Source organism: Ambystoma mexicanum, chromosome 10, assembly GCF_040938575.1.
Source record: "Ambystoma mexicanum isolate Mex_15411 chromosome 10, UKY_AmexF1_1, whole genome shotgun sequence".
Taxonomy (NCBI): Eukaryota; Metazoa; Chordata; class Amphibia; order Caudata; family Ambystomatidae; genus Ambystoma; species Ambystoma mexicanum.
Genome location: NC_090932.1, coordinates 850,493,667 through 850,510,706, shown reverse-complemented (window position 1 = coordinate 850,510,706; position 17,040 = coordinate 850,493,667).

Genomic DNA, 17,040 nt, shown 5'->3' with positions numbered 1-17,040 from the left:
CTAAGCACGGACCGAACCATGTCCTCTTGCTTCCAAGGCGAGCACGTTGCCCCTGAGCTATCCTTCCGGGACAGCAAAGAATAAAATAAAGTGTTTTTTGGTGTTTGACTAACACCATGGGCCTCATTACGACCCAGGCGGTAAGTTACCGCCTGGGCCGTGACTTTACCACCATGGCGTAAACTACGTTTACGCCATGGTGTTTGGCGGACTTACCGCCCCATTCCGAGGTTGGCGGGGGCGGTAAATCCCCAATCCCCATTTACCCTTCCCCATTCCCATTTTTGCCCCATAGGGCATAATGGGAGTGGGGAAGGCGTTAATTACGCCACCGTAAATTACGGTGGCGTAATTAACTCCATGGTCCCTTAGCGCCATGGATTTTAACACCTGCTGAAAGCAGGTGTTAAAAGCGCCATGGCGCTAAGGGACCTCGTAATTGGCGGTAAGGGGTCGGCGCAGCTAACGCTGGCGTAAACCCCTTACCGCCAGGGTCGTAATGAGGCCCCATGTATTTAACACACAGGGCCTTATTCCGGAAAGTTTATTAACGCTACTTTTTATGCTAAGCGATAAATACAACGGATTGCTCATTATTGCCAGTTAGGAAAGGACCAGCTATGACTAGACGGACAGACCTGCTAGACCCGTTTACCACCAGAGGTAAAGCCATCACCAAGGGTAATTGCATTAACAAAGCTACATCACAGACACATACTGCGTCATAGGGCGGTGGTATTTATGAATAAAATAAAATTAGCTGAAGCATTGTCCTTGGGTGGATAGCTCAGGGGCAACGTGCTCGCCTTAGATGCAAGAGGACACCGTCCCCGGGTCCGCGCTTAGAAACCTCTAGGTGTTAAGCGCGTTATAAATATACAATCATTATATGATATGTACCACTCTTCAAGAGGGGTACTTAGTCGCACATCGCTGAGGTATGTATGCCTGGCAGAGTGTTTCTTTCTGCTATGTACCACTCTTCAAGAGAGGTACACAGTCACACATCGCTGAGGTATGTATGCCTGGCAGAGTGTTTCTTTCTGCTATGTACCACTCTTCAAGAGAGGTACACAGTCACACATCGCTGAGGTATGTATGCCTGGCAGTGTTTCTTTCTGCAGTTTCGCTAACCCAGCCACATTAATGAAGATCGTTTTTGCTGATGTTTTTTTTTACTGCCAGTTTACCAGCAGTGGTAGATTTTAATGTCTCTACAGAAAATGCAAGAATGAGTTGGGAAAATCACCAAGCACACCTTTTCAATGGTACAATTCGTTTAAATGTAGATTTCAGGTGTTGTTGATGAGCTCACTGCACAATTTAGAAGTGTTTAAGGTGCAGGGGAAAAGTGCTCAGCCTTGGTGTCTAGGCTGGGGGAAAATACAAACAAAAAATGATTTCCTAGTTAGGAAACCTGCGTCCCCTGCACACTTTCTAAATGGCCTAAGACTAAAGTAGTGTTTGTGTAGTCTAGTGTAGTGTCAGAATCCACAATGTAAATGGAGGGAACTGACTAGACCATCCTATTTATTCAGAAAAATGTGTGTACTTAACAATTTGTTTGGATACCTCATACATGTAAGGCAATCTTTCAAATATAGCACATATACAATTTGATAACTTATGAATTTGTTTTAAAACAATAGTTTTCTTTATTTGTTGCAACTGGCACAACGTGTTTCGAGTATGTATCACTCTTCATCAGGCGCATACATTAATTTTCATTCAATTTCTATAGAGAAAAAGACATTTAAATGTACATAGGTGTCTCAGAAGATCGACGTGAATCTGTTAAACTATGTTTCTGTCTGCAACTGATACAAATGTATACATTTATAATCACATAGCAAAAATTCAATCTTGGAGAAACTCATCCTCATTGAACCATAAGAGGTTACCAAAAGGTTGTATTACATATCCAGTGGCTAATAGGCGTTCTGTCTGTAGGGAGTCTTGATCTATTGAGCCCCAATCTATATACTCTAGTGTTAGCCATTATTATACTGGTCCTATTTTGGAGATTGGCAAGGGAACAGGTCTTCTATGAAATGGAGGAATTCAGTCGATACTCTATCATTATTTGTGTTTTACAAATTAATGTTATTACGAGGTCTTATTGTCATAAGTCTAGGCGGAGAGCACAGGGCAGAGGCTATCTCTCCCTGTATATGCAAGTAGATTTAAGGGAGACCCAGGAGACAATGCTAGCAAATAACAGATTAAAGGTACATACCAAGCTGTTAGTTGAAACAGGAATTCACAGGAACTGCAGGAGCAGGTTGTAAGCAAAGAGACAGAGAAAAGGCAAAGACAAGCAAGTACACTGGGCAACACGGATTGATCAGAAATAGGGGTGTACTGGAATATGATAAGGGGTCTCCAGGGATTAAGGAAAGCCTTTGGGATAGGCACCAGCAGATTACTCTTAATAACAGTCATACAGCAATGTCATGACTTAGGCGTGCCGAGGAAACTGTTGTACTCAGTGCAAGGGTAAAACTGAAAGACCATATACTGAGGCAGGTACGACTTCAACAGACTACGTGAAGGCAACAGAAGTCTTCCATTATCTGATCTGAACGCAGACCTACCCAGGGTCACACTGTAAAACGGATTCAAGTGGAGACACCACAGTGGACCAAGATGTATACAAGTAGAAAGCAGTGTTGAAAGAAATAACCAGGTACAGGACAGGATAGTATATCAGAAGGTGGAACAGGCAGGAAGCAAGGCAAGGAGCCCAGAGGAACAGAGCAGAAGGCAGAGGAGTGTGGCAAGGCTGCCAGGCAGGGAAGCCCAGAGGAGAAGGGCAGAAGGCAGCGGAGTGCGGCAAAGCCATCAGGCGGGAGCCCAGAGGGGCAGGGCAGAAGGCAGCGGAGTGCGGCAGAGCCGTCAGGTGGGAGCCCAGAGGAGCAGGGCGGAAGGCAGCGGAGTGCGGCAGAGCTGTCAGGTGGGAGCCCAGAGGAGCAGGGCAGAAGTTACAGATGGGAGCCCAAAGGAGCAGGGCGTAAGGCAGCGGAGTGTGGCAGAGCTGCCAGGCTGGAGAGGGAGCTGCAAGCATCAACAGCAACAGGAATCAAAAGGCCAAAAGAGGATTTACAGGAAAGGTTAAAAACTGGTAACAGAAGCACCAGCAAAAAACTCCCAGAGAAAGCAGTTGACTGACAACTGCTTCTGTTCAAAGTGAGCTTATAAAGGCCCTCCCAGCCAGCAGGCCAGCAGGGTGGAGCTGATTGCAGACTCTGGCAGCTGTGTTCAATTAAGTCCAACCCCAGCCTCAGTAGCCTGCAGCAGTAGCAGCAGTGGTTTGAAATCAAGTGCTCTCCAGCTCTCTGCAGCAAAGCCTGCAGTAGCTTGGAACAGGTGAATGCAATCAGGCCCTCTGCAGCTCTTAGTAGCTTGCTGCAAACAAATGTATTTAGTATGCCTCCTCCAGATCTCTGCCTTTTGGACAGCATACACGTCCCAGAATGCATCTGCTGGTTTAATCCAAAAACGGAATGGAACATGCAATTAGATCAGTCCAAAACTGCAGCGGTAAAACAAGGAAATAAAGGAGGAGGCACATGTAGCGCTGCTGGGTGGCAGGTGAGCAGGATCGTGACACTTATACATTTATTTTAAGTAGATGAAAATATTTTTAGTGCGTACCTATTTTTTACTGGTGGTGTTCTTCCATTGAAAGCCTAGTACTGCTAGGGGCCCTGTTTGTTCATAGTTTAACCAATGTCAGCCGTTTGCTTAGTTGAACTTCCTTGAGCGTCATGAGCAACCTATACAAATAAATCACTTGTTGGTGCACCTTTGCAAAATGGTGAGCTAGAGACAAAAATATAGAATGGGTGGGGAATTTGCCCACCCAAACTGCTGAAATTGGTTATACAGGTTCAAATCCTGGCAGTGCCAACTCCACCCTTAATACTGACAAGTTACATAGAGTTGCATTAAGCTGTACAGTGGGTATACAGGGTAGTGCGATTTGAATCAGAGGAAAGCTTTTCTATCTGCACGGACTAACGCACCTAAACTACACTACCCAGAGGCAGCTGTAGTTCTCAGCACACTCTTCCCCCCCCAAACCAGGCGCGAACGCACCGGCACGCACAGAACCAGCTAGTCTGTGCTAGTCCGTGTGCAGACGTGCGGACTCAGCGGTAGGTAAGTTCCTCATCCTTCTGCTTCATATTATCCTGATAAATGGGTATTTGTCACAATATGAGTCTGATCCGCCCGACCTACTTCCCTCCTCTGACTCCCCACCTGTGGAACTGGAATCCGTGGCATATCTTGTGATCACCCTGTATTGATAAGCGGTAGATGCTGTGATCCTTCCTCGGTGTGAAGCCACAGCAGCCATCTGTATGCTGTGGCCACTGAGGCCCCATCACCGAAGACAGACAAACGGGAAAAAGGCACTGGCGTAAAAAAAACCTGTGCGCAGATGAAGACTTGCTTGTGGAGGTGTCTGTGGACTCCGGAATGTGATGTAGCCCTTGACAAAATACTCAGAGGTGCTAGAACCCCCAGCGAAGGATGCATATTTGCTGGAGGATGTGTTGGTGGGGTCTGGGATGATATAGAAAACCAGCGAAGGATACAGATAAGATAAGCAGAGAAACCAGAGAGAAATGTTAAAAGAGAAGAGGTAAGAGGAAACTATATGCCTGGGGGAAACTGCTGAGAGCAGCAGGAAACCGTTGGATGCCACAGGGAAAGTACGAAAACCGTGCAATGAGAATGGTCAAAGCCGCCGAAATGGCGGAGAGAATGAGCACACAAGAGAGAGAGAGAGAGAGAGAGAGAGAGAGAGGAAGAAAACAACCGAAGGAAGTGAAAAACAGCGTTGACGCAACAAGGTAAGCGAAAGCAGTAGCTTAGACGTTGCAACGCACCGATAGCCGGGAAAGACCGGAAGTAAATACTTTCTGGCTATCTGCGTTGCCGCAACGTAGAAAACGTAAAAAAGACTAGACCGTCACTCGTGCAAGAGAAAGGAAGCGTGCTGGAACTCTAATGGCTGCTCCATCAAAACCGCTGCCACATCCTCCATGCGCTCGCACGCATGACAGTATTACAGAGGTTCTACAAGCCATAGCCAAGGCTAGAGTAGAATCAGCTGCACGCAGCCCAGAGTTCAAGGAAACCCTTGCTAAAATATAACATGCCACCCATAGTTTTAGTAAACAAACCAACTCTGGTAAGGGAGAAACCCGTGACTCACCCACCCATAATGTAGATGGGGTGGTGATAGACTGCATACAGCCTGCTGGCTTTGACCACGCTATAGTTGACCCATATTTCATTACAAAAATGCCTCAGAGAGTAGATATTTCATCCAGGACAGGACCGTTCCCGACCAAACTAATATTGGCCTTACTTAATACTAGGTCCCTTGTAAAACACATGACTGACGTCCACGACTATGTATTAGAGCACAGAGTGGATATCATGTGTATAACTGAGACCTGGCTCACTGATGCACACAGCCCTACTATCGAACAGGTGACGCCCTCCGGCTATCTGTTCTTTGGGAAGAACAGGGAGGGGAGCCTAGGAGGTGGTGTGGCTGTCATACGTAAAAGGAGCTTGGATTTTACAAAGTAAAAATACAATGCGTAGGTTGAGATTTATTACACATCAAACTGCTCTCTGACCCTAATCATAGCTTTAACCTGGTTTTAATTTATCGACCACCAGGTGAACCCTCTACGTTTAATGAGGAGTTTGTAGATGTGGCATGTAGATGTTGTAACCCCACTACTGACTACCAACTGTGCTCTAGTGATACTGGGAGATTTTAACCTTAGGAAAGGTCATGCCAAAGATAATAAAGCTCTTGACCTTGAAAAGTCTTTAAATAGCCATCAGTTAAAAATACTTAATTGTGAACCAACACATATAAAAGGACACTTCCTTGATTGCGTGGGAAGCGGAAACATTCTCCTAGATAACATAATCACTACACTGTGCATTTGGTCGGATCGTTATTCAATTTCCCTCCAGCTGACACTTCCGTCTCCTCTATCAAGAAAGCACGAGCTCGGACCCAAAGTGCTTAACAGGAATTTGAAGACTGTTACAGCACCCATTCTCTCAAAATGCCTAGAGACTATAATGAACAAAACAAATTATTCTGACCGCCCGGAAGTTCTCATCAATATTTACAATGAGGAGATTCTAAGTATGATGGATCAGGTGGCACCTCTGAAAACAAGAAATGTCATAGATAACCCAACCCATAATAAGTGGTTCACACTGGCACTAGCAGAGTTAAAAACTACAAAAGGCAGGCGGGACACACCTGGTTGAGAGACAATACTCTGGAAAACCTGGCAGCCTGGAAGCACAAGGGTAAGGAGTATGAAAATAAAACTGTGGAACTAAGCGTAATTTTTATAAGGCACACATTCTCCAGCCTGGAAATCAAACGAAGGAGCTTTTCAGACTCCTTAGGTCGTTGGAAAAACCTGCAAGTACTAATCTTATCTTTAAACCTACACATGAAGATTGTAATAGAGTACAGAAAGCCTTTTCGGATGAATTAAAAACTGTACAAAGAAAAATTCAGGAAGAACTAACCAGGACTACTCTACATGCTTCTACTATTGCTGAAAACCCCAGTAATGAGGGACATGATGAAGGAAATGTTAACCCTAAAGCTGGCCCTCAATTCTTGGGTGATGGGGAGCAAGCCCCACAGAAATCTCACACTGGCTCTAGGTTTAGGGAGCACACCACGTCAGAAACTCAATGTTCTGAGGACTATGCATCCCACGAGTTACCCGGGAGATCTCCTACCATCGAAGATTATATTGGAACAGAAGGACATTTTCGCCCCGATCCTCGGCAGATTTGTAAATTCATCTTTTCGAACTGGCAGTTACACCATTTTTAAAGAAAGCTGGACTAGACCCCAATGATGCTGCAAATCTGAGGCCTATTACCAACACGCTCTTCTTTCTAAAACTCATTGATAAAGTAGCGTTGCTACAAATTCAGACCCATGTTTCAGATATGGGTATTTTCCATAAAAAAAACAATCAGGTTTTCATAGTTTCCATGGCACTGAGAGTGCGCTGCTGGATTTGCAGACACATATGCTCTCGTGGGCTGAAGTCCAGCAAGCCGGGGCTGCTGACGTTGTTAGACCCATCAGCGGCTTTCGGCCTGCTGGACCACAGGATCCTGCTGGATCAGATGGCTACTGTCTGGGGTCTCTCAGTGGAGGATATAACCTGGCTTAAATCCTTGCTCGAAGGTTGCATTTTCCGAGTTCACTGGGGTGATAGTGCATCGATGCCGAAATTACCATTTGTGGAGCCCCTCAGGGGACATGTCTTTCCCCCCTGCTTTTTAACATTTATACCATCCCACTATGTTTGGACCTTGACAATCTGGGTTTCTTCTTCTGCAATTATGCAGATGACTTCCAAATGGCATTGGACATTACCAGAGACTACGACAAAGATCAACAGAGGCTGGACTCAGTCTACCAGATCGTCAAGAGCTGGATGTCTACAAATTGGCTATGTCTTAACGTGACTAAAACGGAGTTAATGCTTTATGGCCCTAGACAAGCCAGAGAGAAGCTGAGTTGTGCCTATTTTAACTTTCCAATTGATGGTAGTCAGATCACAATAGTACCCAAAGTAAAGACTCTGGGCACCTATCTGGAAGCCAGCCTGGTTAGTGGTGCCCACGTGGATGCTATTGTGAAAGGCACCAATTACCATCTTAAAGTGCTTTGGCAAATGGCCCCACTGGTCTCTGAAGAAAATCGTAACAAACTGGTCAGAGCCGTGATCCTCCCGAGATTAGATCATTGTGACGGTCTCCTAGGGGGAGCCAGGAAAATAGAAATTAGTCCAGCAGTCTGCTTTCCAGCTCATTCGTGTGTGGGAGGACCCACAAAAGCCCAGCTGTATTCCACGGAGCGGAACGCGGAGCTCGCGAAGTCTCACAAAATTGAGCAGTCCTGCAGTCCAGCAGTATGCTTTCCAGCTCATTCGTGTGTGGGAGGACCCACAAAAGCCCAGTTGTATTCTGCGGAGCGGAACACGGTGCTCGCGAAGTCTCGCAAAGTTGAGCAGTCCTGCAGTCCTCGGCAGCCGAGGGTGCTAAGAACCAGAATCTTTGAACACACTTTGCCGTATCCACACTTTCTTCAGCATTCCCCACCTCGGGGGAAAAACATGCTGCATTCAATACCCTTGAAAACTCCATCCCCGACACCAGACGAGGACATGGATCAATGCTGCCTTAGGAGCCATGGGAAAAAAATGTCACTGATCCCAAAACAGAGCAGCCGCTCATGGGCAGCAAGTGCACCGGCAGCGGATTCAGTGAATTCAGCAGATGGGGGCCCCAGACCTAACTCTGGCATGACCGACGCAACTGTTCAAAGACCCAAACACAAGCCGGGTACTAAACCCAGTGACTTACCGGTACCGGTGAGCACCGTTGGGCCGTCAGACCTCCTGCTTCCGCGGCTGCCTCTGCTGCCTTCAACGCAGCCCCCTCTGAGTTTGTGTCCTGTGTGCGGAGCCCAAACATTGTCGGAGCCGGAGCTGGAGCCCATTCGGCTGGTTGCCCTTGCGAGTGGCCCCATGTGCGAGTCGGATGGAGGACCACTCGCTCTGGATCTGGGCGCGGCGGCGTGGGTTGGCTGGGAGGACTTGGTGGCCCCAGCACCCGCTTCACTGCACGAAGCAGCCCCTGAGGAAAACAGCTGCCTGCGGTCGCCCCGCCCACCTACTGGGAACAGCTTGCAGGCACCCTCGAGAGGCACATCTCCACCTGGCCCTGCTTCCAAACAAGTTAGTACTCGGCTAAAGACTCTGAACAGCCCTGATGAACCTCAGACGGCAAAAGCTGTCATATTGAGCACAACAGCATTTATACACGCATGCCCGGGTTACGAGACACACAATATATCCGAGACCACATTGAGTGACAGAGTGACAGAGACATGCCCCTTACTCCAGACAAGCAGCAGCAGGCTGTGAATCTGAAGCCCATAAGAGAGACACAGGCAGATCTAGAGCAGTCTGCCACCTGGGAAGCAAACACGGGGCTAACAAACCCCTCTACAGCGCATTCATCCCAACTGGTCTCGGACCCCACACAGGAAAGCACTCCGGCAGATATGTAAAGGAATAATCATTCACAGCTCCCAAAAACAAAAATAATTCCTTACAAAAAAAGAGGAAGGGGCAAAATACAAGTGCCCTACATTCAAGGAAACAAAGAAAATACAACCACACAAAAAAAATGGAACCAATCAGAAAGAGAACGCAGAAAACATTCTTACTTCCAAACATAAAATCAATAAAAAAGCTGACGCCAGAAAAAACAGCCTACCACGCCATTGCTTTCCAGTGCCTTGTTGAACTTCTTCAGAACACAAGGCAAATGGAAGATTCCGATCGATTCTGAGCCCTCAGATGCTGAGATTTTAGAGGCTTTGGAAGACACCCCACCAATGCCCAAACTCAGAAAAACAGCAGCTGCATTGGACGAACGTAACAATGCTCAAGACGGAGAAGTTATACTCCAACCAAAGGGCAGGCTGGTCAACAATCAGCCCAAGACCACCATTATAGAGAACTCAAGACAAACACCCTTGAAGGAGGCACCGACTCAAGCAGAGAAGTTGCCGGAGGTATTCGAGTTACTCCTGCAAAAAGAATATCCTCAGGGAAGACAGATGAGTGAGCAACCTTGGGCAAAAATCCATCCCCCAAGCCCCGATCCCTCACTGAGTCTTCCAGAACCCATATTTGACTCAGTACCACCGAGATACGTAGACGGGTCCATGGAAATCCTCACCCAGGTCTCTTCCATTGGGTGAGGTTGGTCCCATTCTAGACAAAAATCGGCTATCAACCCTGACCCCACAGTACGTGGACCGTGCGGCCACATCCCTGAAGAAAAGAAGGTTGAGCGAACTTCCATCTGACCCAAATAAATACTCCCCAAACAACAGACGTGACATGACAACAGTCATGTCAGCTATAACGATAGCAATGGCTCCCTTTTGCAAACTTTACAAGAGCATCAGTGACACTTCCAAAGACAACAACTCAAGGTTAGCACTGATTCAATCTAAGCTAACATTTCTGGAAGGATTCATAACAGCCATAGATTTGAAATACGACATGCTACAAAGAAAATGGGACCTGAACGAAGTAGACTTCGAAGCCAATATGTGGAAAAACAGGCAAAAAGAGCCAGCATTCGCACAGAAATCCACTCCGACGCTACAGGGCAGCACTAATGAGGGAAACGCCCCAGTCTTCAACAAACAATTCACAACTCTTTAGAGAACAAACCAAACGCAGAGAAAAGTCAAAATCATCATTACCACTGACAAACAGAGGTACAAACGGCCTAGGGACAGAGAAAAAAGCTCTAAAATTATCTGAGAAAGACCGGACAGAAAATTCGATGCAAACTCTGATCCCCTCTGTACCTGAACCCAAAACCCTGTCCAATCAACCAGGCATGTTGGGCCAAGGAGACCAAACAACGACCAACAAAAGGGTCTCGACTGTTGACCTCACGAAATCTCCTAGAACCACGGCAGACTTCCTAGACTCAAGTACGTTAATGAACCTAACTCAACACTTAGAACCGGAGTCAGACGAGACGAACTCGCAGACCCACATAGAGGCAAGTGAAACCCCTAAGGACGGTCAGAGGGGAGTAAGACACACTCAGACGATAACCACCCTGCCTTCAGTCGCTTGCCAGTCTGACGGCGAGCTCTCCCAACAAAAAACAGACAACGATCACAAGCAACATACAAATGTTTCACTTCCAAATGCAGAACTAAATCCATCAGCGTCGCAACAAGAATCATCAGTCATTCAGCCACAAACTCTTAGTTCGTCTAAGCAACCACAAAAGTCACAAGGACCCTCAGAAAAAACAGAGTCCGACGAGGCCACTCGAAAAAAGATCTGGGTCTTTAAAATAGAACAGGCATCTGCAAAGGATAAATACATGGTTTTAAACCGAAAATCGGTGCTGAGAATATTGGAAAACACAACTGCCCTGAAAAAATTGAAGACTAAAAATGTTAAGCTCATTGAGCCTTACCACAGAGAGAACAAGGCTAAAGCCCATCTACACATCAAGGCAGCAGCAATTCAAAATCTTACACATGAAGCCGGTAGAGAGCTAAAACTTGCTGGCTTTCTAATATCAGAAATAAAAACCCTAGGCACCCCGACCAAAAAACAAAACCGGAAGCAACCAGAACTAACATAAGGAAATAATATTCCAAAACGGAAGACTACTGCAACGCCGAGAGAACAGAGCTGAAGAGACATTTCGAGGAGACGAGAGACAAACACCCCAGCAAATACCCAGCAGACGCTGTGCCAGACCAGATCAGATCAAGACCATATCATTCCAGAGACGAGAGGCCTCAGGGGCTTCAAAGCAAACAGAGCAACAGGGAACATTCCCCCCACCGAAACAGAATTAACAGCTACAGAGACCGCAGACGGGAACCCACTATTAGAGCACCACGCGACATACCTACCTGAGAAGGTGAAGAATTTGCTACGAAAGCCCCTGGAAATGGCTAAAGGCAGCCCTAATTCCGAGTCGTAATAAAAAGCCATCACTGATCACAGACAACAAACCCTACTTTCAAAAGGCTCTGACCCTAGCCTCATGGAACACCAGAGGGCATGGCCATCAAACCAATCCCAACAGCCAGGACTTAGGTAAATTCAATATCCTTTGTCTACAAGAGTTGTGGCTTCTTGAGAAGCCAGCAATGGATGGCTTCTAAATAGAGATTTGCCAAGCAGTGAAAGGTCTTCTGGGTCGACCGTCAGCAGGCCTCCTTATCGCAGTTCGGTTGGGTGCGGACTTGGAGATCGTCGAGAGGATAGCAGGATCATACGGGATACTTGAGGTTCTCATCCACTGGAAGCACTTTTCCAATTCCTCAAAGTCCTGGACTTCAACCAACATCGCCATTATGACTGTTTATTGGAATCCTCAAAAAACAAATACAATAGACTTCTGCCAATCTGTGGCAGTCATTATTGATTCCATCATCGACTGGAACACAACATCCATAATTATGTGCGGTGACATGAACTCAAAATGCTCTGACCCAAAAGACCAACTCGCTCCAGTCTCCACCTTGTCGCTGGCAGAAGAGAGAGGTCAAGCATGGATGAATCCAATGATTTCGAGACATTTCCATAACGCCGCATGGATTAAGGATCGACAAACACAGATCCCTACATGGGAAAGAGGGAATTCAAGCGCCAACCTGGATTACATATTCGTATCCAGTGCCATGCTCCCGGAAATCGAATGGTTCCAGGTGGTAAAAACAGACGCAAGTGATCACAACATGCAGTCTATGGCATGGTCCTCGAATTGTCAGCAAACCAAATGTTTCCCTGCCTTAGCCGAGGCCAACAACCAACAAACTACACTACGATTAACAGCCGCTAGCATCAGGAACCTAACGCACCAATACATTGCAAAAGGGACAAATACACCGAACATTGAGATCACAGTAAGACCGAATTACATCCCCTTCCTGATCGAATATAAGGTGAAACCAAAAGAGGGAAACAAACCCCTAACTAATATCAATCACGCATACAACAAAACAATAGCAGGAAAAAAAGGGGCACTGAGAAAACTAAAGCGTGATGCAAAAACAAAGAACACTGAATTGGCCTGGAAACATGGCTCAAAGACACAAAAATCTACAAAGCATGGCTACGGTCGTACAAAGCCGAACTCTACCAAAATGATGCCGAAGTAATGCTAAGAACCGTGACGACCAAAAGATCTGGTGACTTCTGGGCCCCAATTAATACAGCAAGGGGGAACTCGGTGACGCGATTGGTAAACTCAGTCCCAGAATCAGCATGGGCCAAGTTCTTCACAGACCTCTTCGCATCACCACAGAATGGTGGGATTACAGTTGCCGAGAGCAACCAGTCACCCTGGATTACTCTCTCTGCAAAAGACGACATAAACAGAGACATTAAAAAGCTGAAAACATCCAGAGCTCCAGGCCCCAACGGTCTTACCAACATCGACTTAAAAATCACATAGACGAATGGACATACTTTATCAGCTTCCTTTTCAATCACTGCAGAGAAACCAGACTTATTCCTGCTTCTTGGACAAAAGCAACCATTTCCTGATTTTTAAGAGAGGAAACAGGGAGGACCCATCAACCTATCACAGGCATTTGTTAAAGTGGACAGAACTATCCTCTGGAACAAATTAAAATCATGGAACTGTCCAGAAGAAGTCCTAGACCCAATAATAGCATTACACACCCAAACATCTCTATGTGTCCGGCTAAATCAACAAGGTTTGCTCTCAAAAGAAATACCAGCATAACGAGGGGTCAAGCAGGGTTGTCCTCTGGCACCGGCCCCATTTGTGGCCTTCTAAGGAGACTACAAAGAGTCCGAAGCCACTGTACCTGCTTACCCCTGAAAATAGGCAATACCAAGGTCTCACGGATCCTTTACGCAGATGATATAGTACTACTTGATGAGACGCTGATAGGCCTCCAACGGCAGTTGGACAACCTGGCTAAATACAGGTCATCTAACAACCTGACGATAAATAGCAGCAAGACAAAGATTATGATTTTTTCCAAACATCACAAGAATCGCAAAACAAAGACAACCTGGTTTTTGAAAAAATCACAAATCGAAGTCGTGCAAAACTTTAAGTATCTTGGACTCATTATTGACGGGTCAGCGAAAGAAATCAAAATGCAACAACATCTGTGGGACAAAACAAAAAAACTGGCATTGCAAATGAGACTAATTGACAAGAAGTATGGCAAATTTTTGCTTTTACCAGTGATTAATTTTTACAAGGGCAAAGTAGTGCCGGCATTAACGTATGGAATGGGTGCAACAATCACCATGCTGACCTCATTTGGCCGAAACTGGAAGGCTATCTTTGGAGATCTGTACGTGGCCTTCCAAACTCAGTACCGATATCAGCCCTGAGAAGAGAACTTGGACTGCTGTCATTGGAAGGGACTGTCAGTCTGTCTTCGATCCTACTTTTCAGGAAGACCTTGATACAGGACTGTTTGCCCAATTACAGACTCATTGATAACGAGGTGAGAACGAACAAATGCCAATCATTAAAAAACTGGGCCGAACTACAAAAATCCAAACTGAATGACCTAGCATGTACTCCAGTAAACCTCATAGACAACCCGCAAAGAGTGACACACAAGCTCAAAAGCCAAGACTGGATTGACATAGGAGAAAAAGCAGTCGCGAATAAGCTTCTGAAGCACCTCCCGCTGACATTTAATAAACTGAAATGTCCCTTGGCCTATTGCATCAAACTCCCAGATAAGAAACTCCAAAAAACATTTCTAAGAGCTCGGCTAAATCTACTGGATAGTAGAGAGATTCTAGCAATAAGAGGACAAACGGACCACATGACCTGCAGACTGTGTAAAAACCCAGACAAGCAGGAAACAGTCTGCCACTTGGTCCTCAATTGCACAACTTTAAGTGCCGAACGCACGGCGTTCCTGACCCCACTTTGGGCCAACTCAGCGCTGGTGGAAGAAGACACATGGTGGTTCCGTCTGATTGCAGGGGAAAAATCAAAATGGTCAGTGGCCACTGCAAAACATCTGCAAGCAGCTTTTACAAAGATCAACTTCAATCAAATCTCAGCAAATTAGGAAAATCAGAACTTGTTTTGAATTATTTCATGAAGAAACTCGAGAAAAACACCACCTGCTGCATCCAACAAGCAAGTGAAGATCCTTTGAACACCGACATTTCACAAACAGAGCTGACCTTGTATATCCCATGTATACCATTTGACACCGCGCGTTTTCTCCTCTCTTCATCTTGCAAAAGTCAATTCTTCTTTTTTGACTATACACAAGTAATTTAAAAACATTATTTAAAAAAAAAATACAGAAGATTCAAAACACAGCTGTGCGTATTGTATACCAAATGAGCCATACTGAGCCCACCTCAGCAGCGAGAAAGACTCTCCATTGGCTGCCTGTCTCAGCTAGAATTCAATTTAAGCTGTTGACCACCTGCCATAAATGTGTCTTTGGTGATGCCCGAATTTATCTTAAGAACAAGCTAAGAGCTCACCAACCCAAAAGAAACTTGCGATCCACTAAAGCTCGCCTTCTTGAAGTATATCGCGAGGTAACGGCTGCGCTTTTCATGTACACAATGCGTGGGCTTGGAATGCCCTACCTGAATACCTACGAAATACAGAAAATCATTGATTTTCAGAAACAGTTCAAAACCATTTTGTTTGTATAACAAGACAGGCAGGCTTCTAACATTCTTATGGTGCCTGGAGGCCTTCAGGCTTTGTCGCATTACAAATGACATAACATAACATATAATAAGCAATTGGTACATGGTTAAAACGCAAGAAGAAGCAGGCAGAAAGTGCTGTTTAAATAACGAATATTGTTAAAATTATGTAAAACCAAACCTTGCTGATTAAGCAACATGCTTAAGCCAAAGAATGGTAACAATACTTTGGTAAAAAATCCATATTGGCCCCCATCTGTCCCCCTTCTACTCCTCAAAGGCCATCATTAATGTCTATCTGAACAGCACCTTCTTGGTTCAGCACCCTCAGGTCAATCTCCTCCTTTTTGATAGGTGTTTCCTGTATCTTATCAACTTCCTCTCTTCTCCTGCTATTTGTTCCATCACTGCTCTGCCACCCTCATCTTCCTCTTCTGCCCACCCTTGGGCCCCTCTACCACTGCCGCGGCGTGTACCTCAAGACTGTACCCCTCCACAGAAGTCTTTAAAATGTGGCAACCTGCTCCAGGTCTCTACCCTCAACTCTCATTCTGCTGTCAAACACTCCTCTGACAAATGTCACCTCATCGAAGAACTAGACCTAGATGTCCTTGATCCCACAGAGACATGGTTTACGGCCAGTTCTGTCATGAGTTTTGACACACTCCTCCCTGTGGGCTGCACAATCCTCTGTGAACCCAGAACCAACCACCCTGGAAGTGGAGTAGCCCTGATCTTTCCAGAGTGGGTCACGGCCTCTGTCATCCCTGCGCAGGCCTACTGCTCCTTTGAATGCCTGGTCTGCAGGCTCTCTATCTCTCCTGGCCTCTCTCTAACTGTGGCCACCATCGACAGGCCACCTGACCAGTTCACCCTCTTCCTCTCTGAATGGGCTGAACTCTCCTCTTCTCTCCTTGCCTCTACTTCTGAACTTCTTCTCCTCGGAGACAGTGGCGTAACACAAAATGTGGGGGCCCCCTGCGAGCCATGCTGAGGGGGCCCCCCTAACTCAGCAACAAATCACTGGTCGCGCCAAACTCTGGGCCGGCATAGATTATTTATCACGCTTGCGAAATACGCATGAACGTGCTGCTGAAGGGATATGCCACACACTGCACTAGGAGAAAGATATAAATATGTGTTTTAATGCAATATACAGCACACTTTCTGAGAAAAATTGCCTAAAAAGCCAGAGGCTTTGCAATTGTTTTGTAGGGTAACACCAATCCAATAGATGCAAGTCACCAACAGTGCACAGGAACATTAATACTTTGCTATTAAAAATGCCATGCCACAATGAAAACATGTCTAACTGGCTACACAATGTAGACCAATGTAGACGCGTAATATCGTTACAGTAAAGCATGCCAGGCCACATTTAGACATACCTAGACTTGTTGCGCCAAAATGCCAGTCGAAGCATTAACACTCATCAAGAATAGAACACGCATTCAAGCCTGTGGCCTCTCACAACACGGCCAAACTCTTTAAAATCTGCAAGGAACTGGTCAATCCTGTTGCGGTCTTTACCTCTCCTGTTCCTTCCTAGGCCCTCTGTATGGCTCTGTCATCTCACTTCTCTGCTAAAACTCCTGTACTTCATCTCCTCTTCCTCTCTCGGCCCCTCTTTGGCCATCTCTACCTCTCTTCCTCCTTTCTCCTCTTTCTCTCTGACAACACCTGACAAGGTTTCTAGACATGTCCGATCTATGAAAGT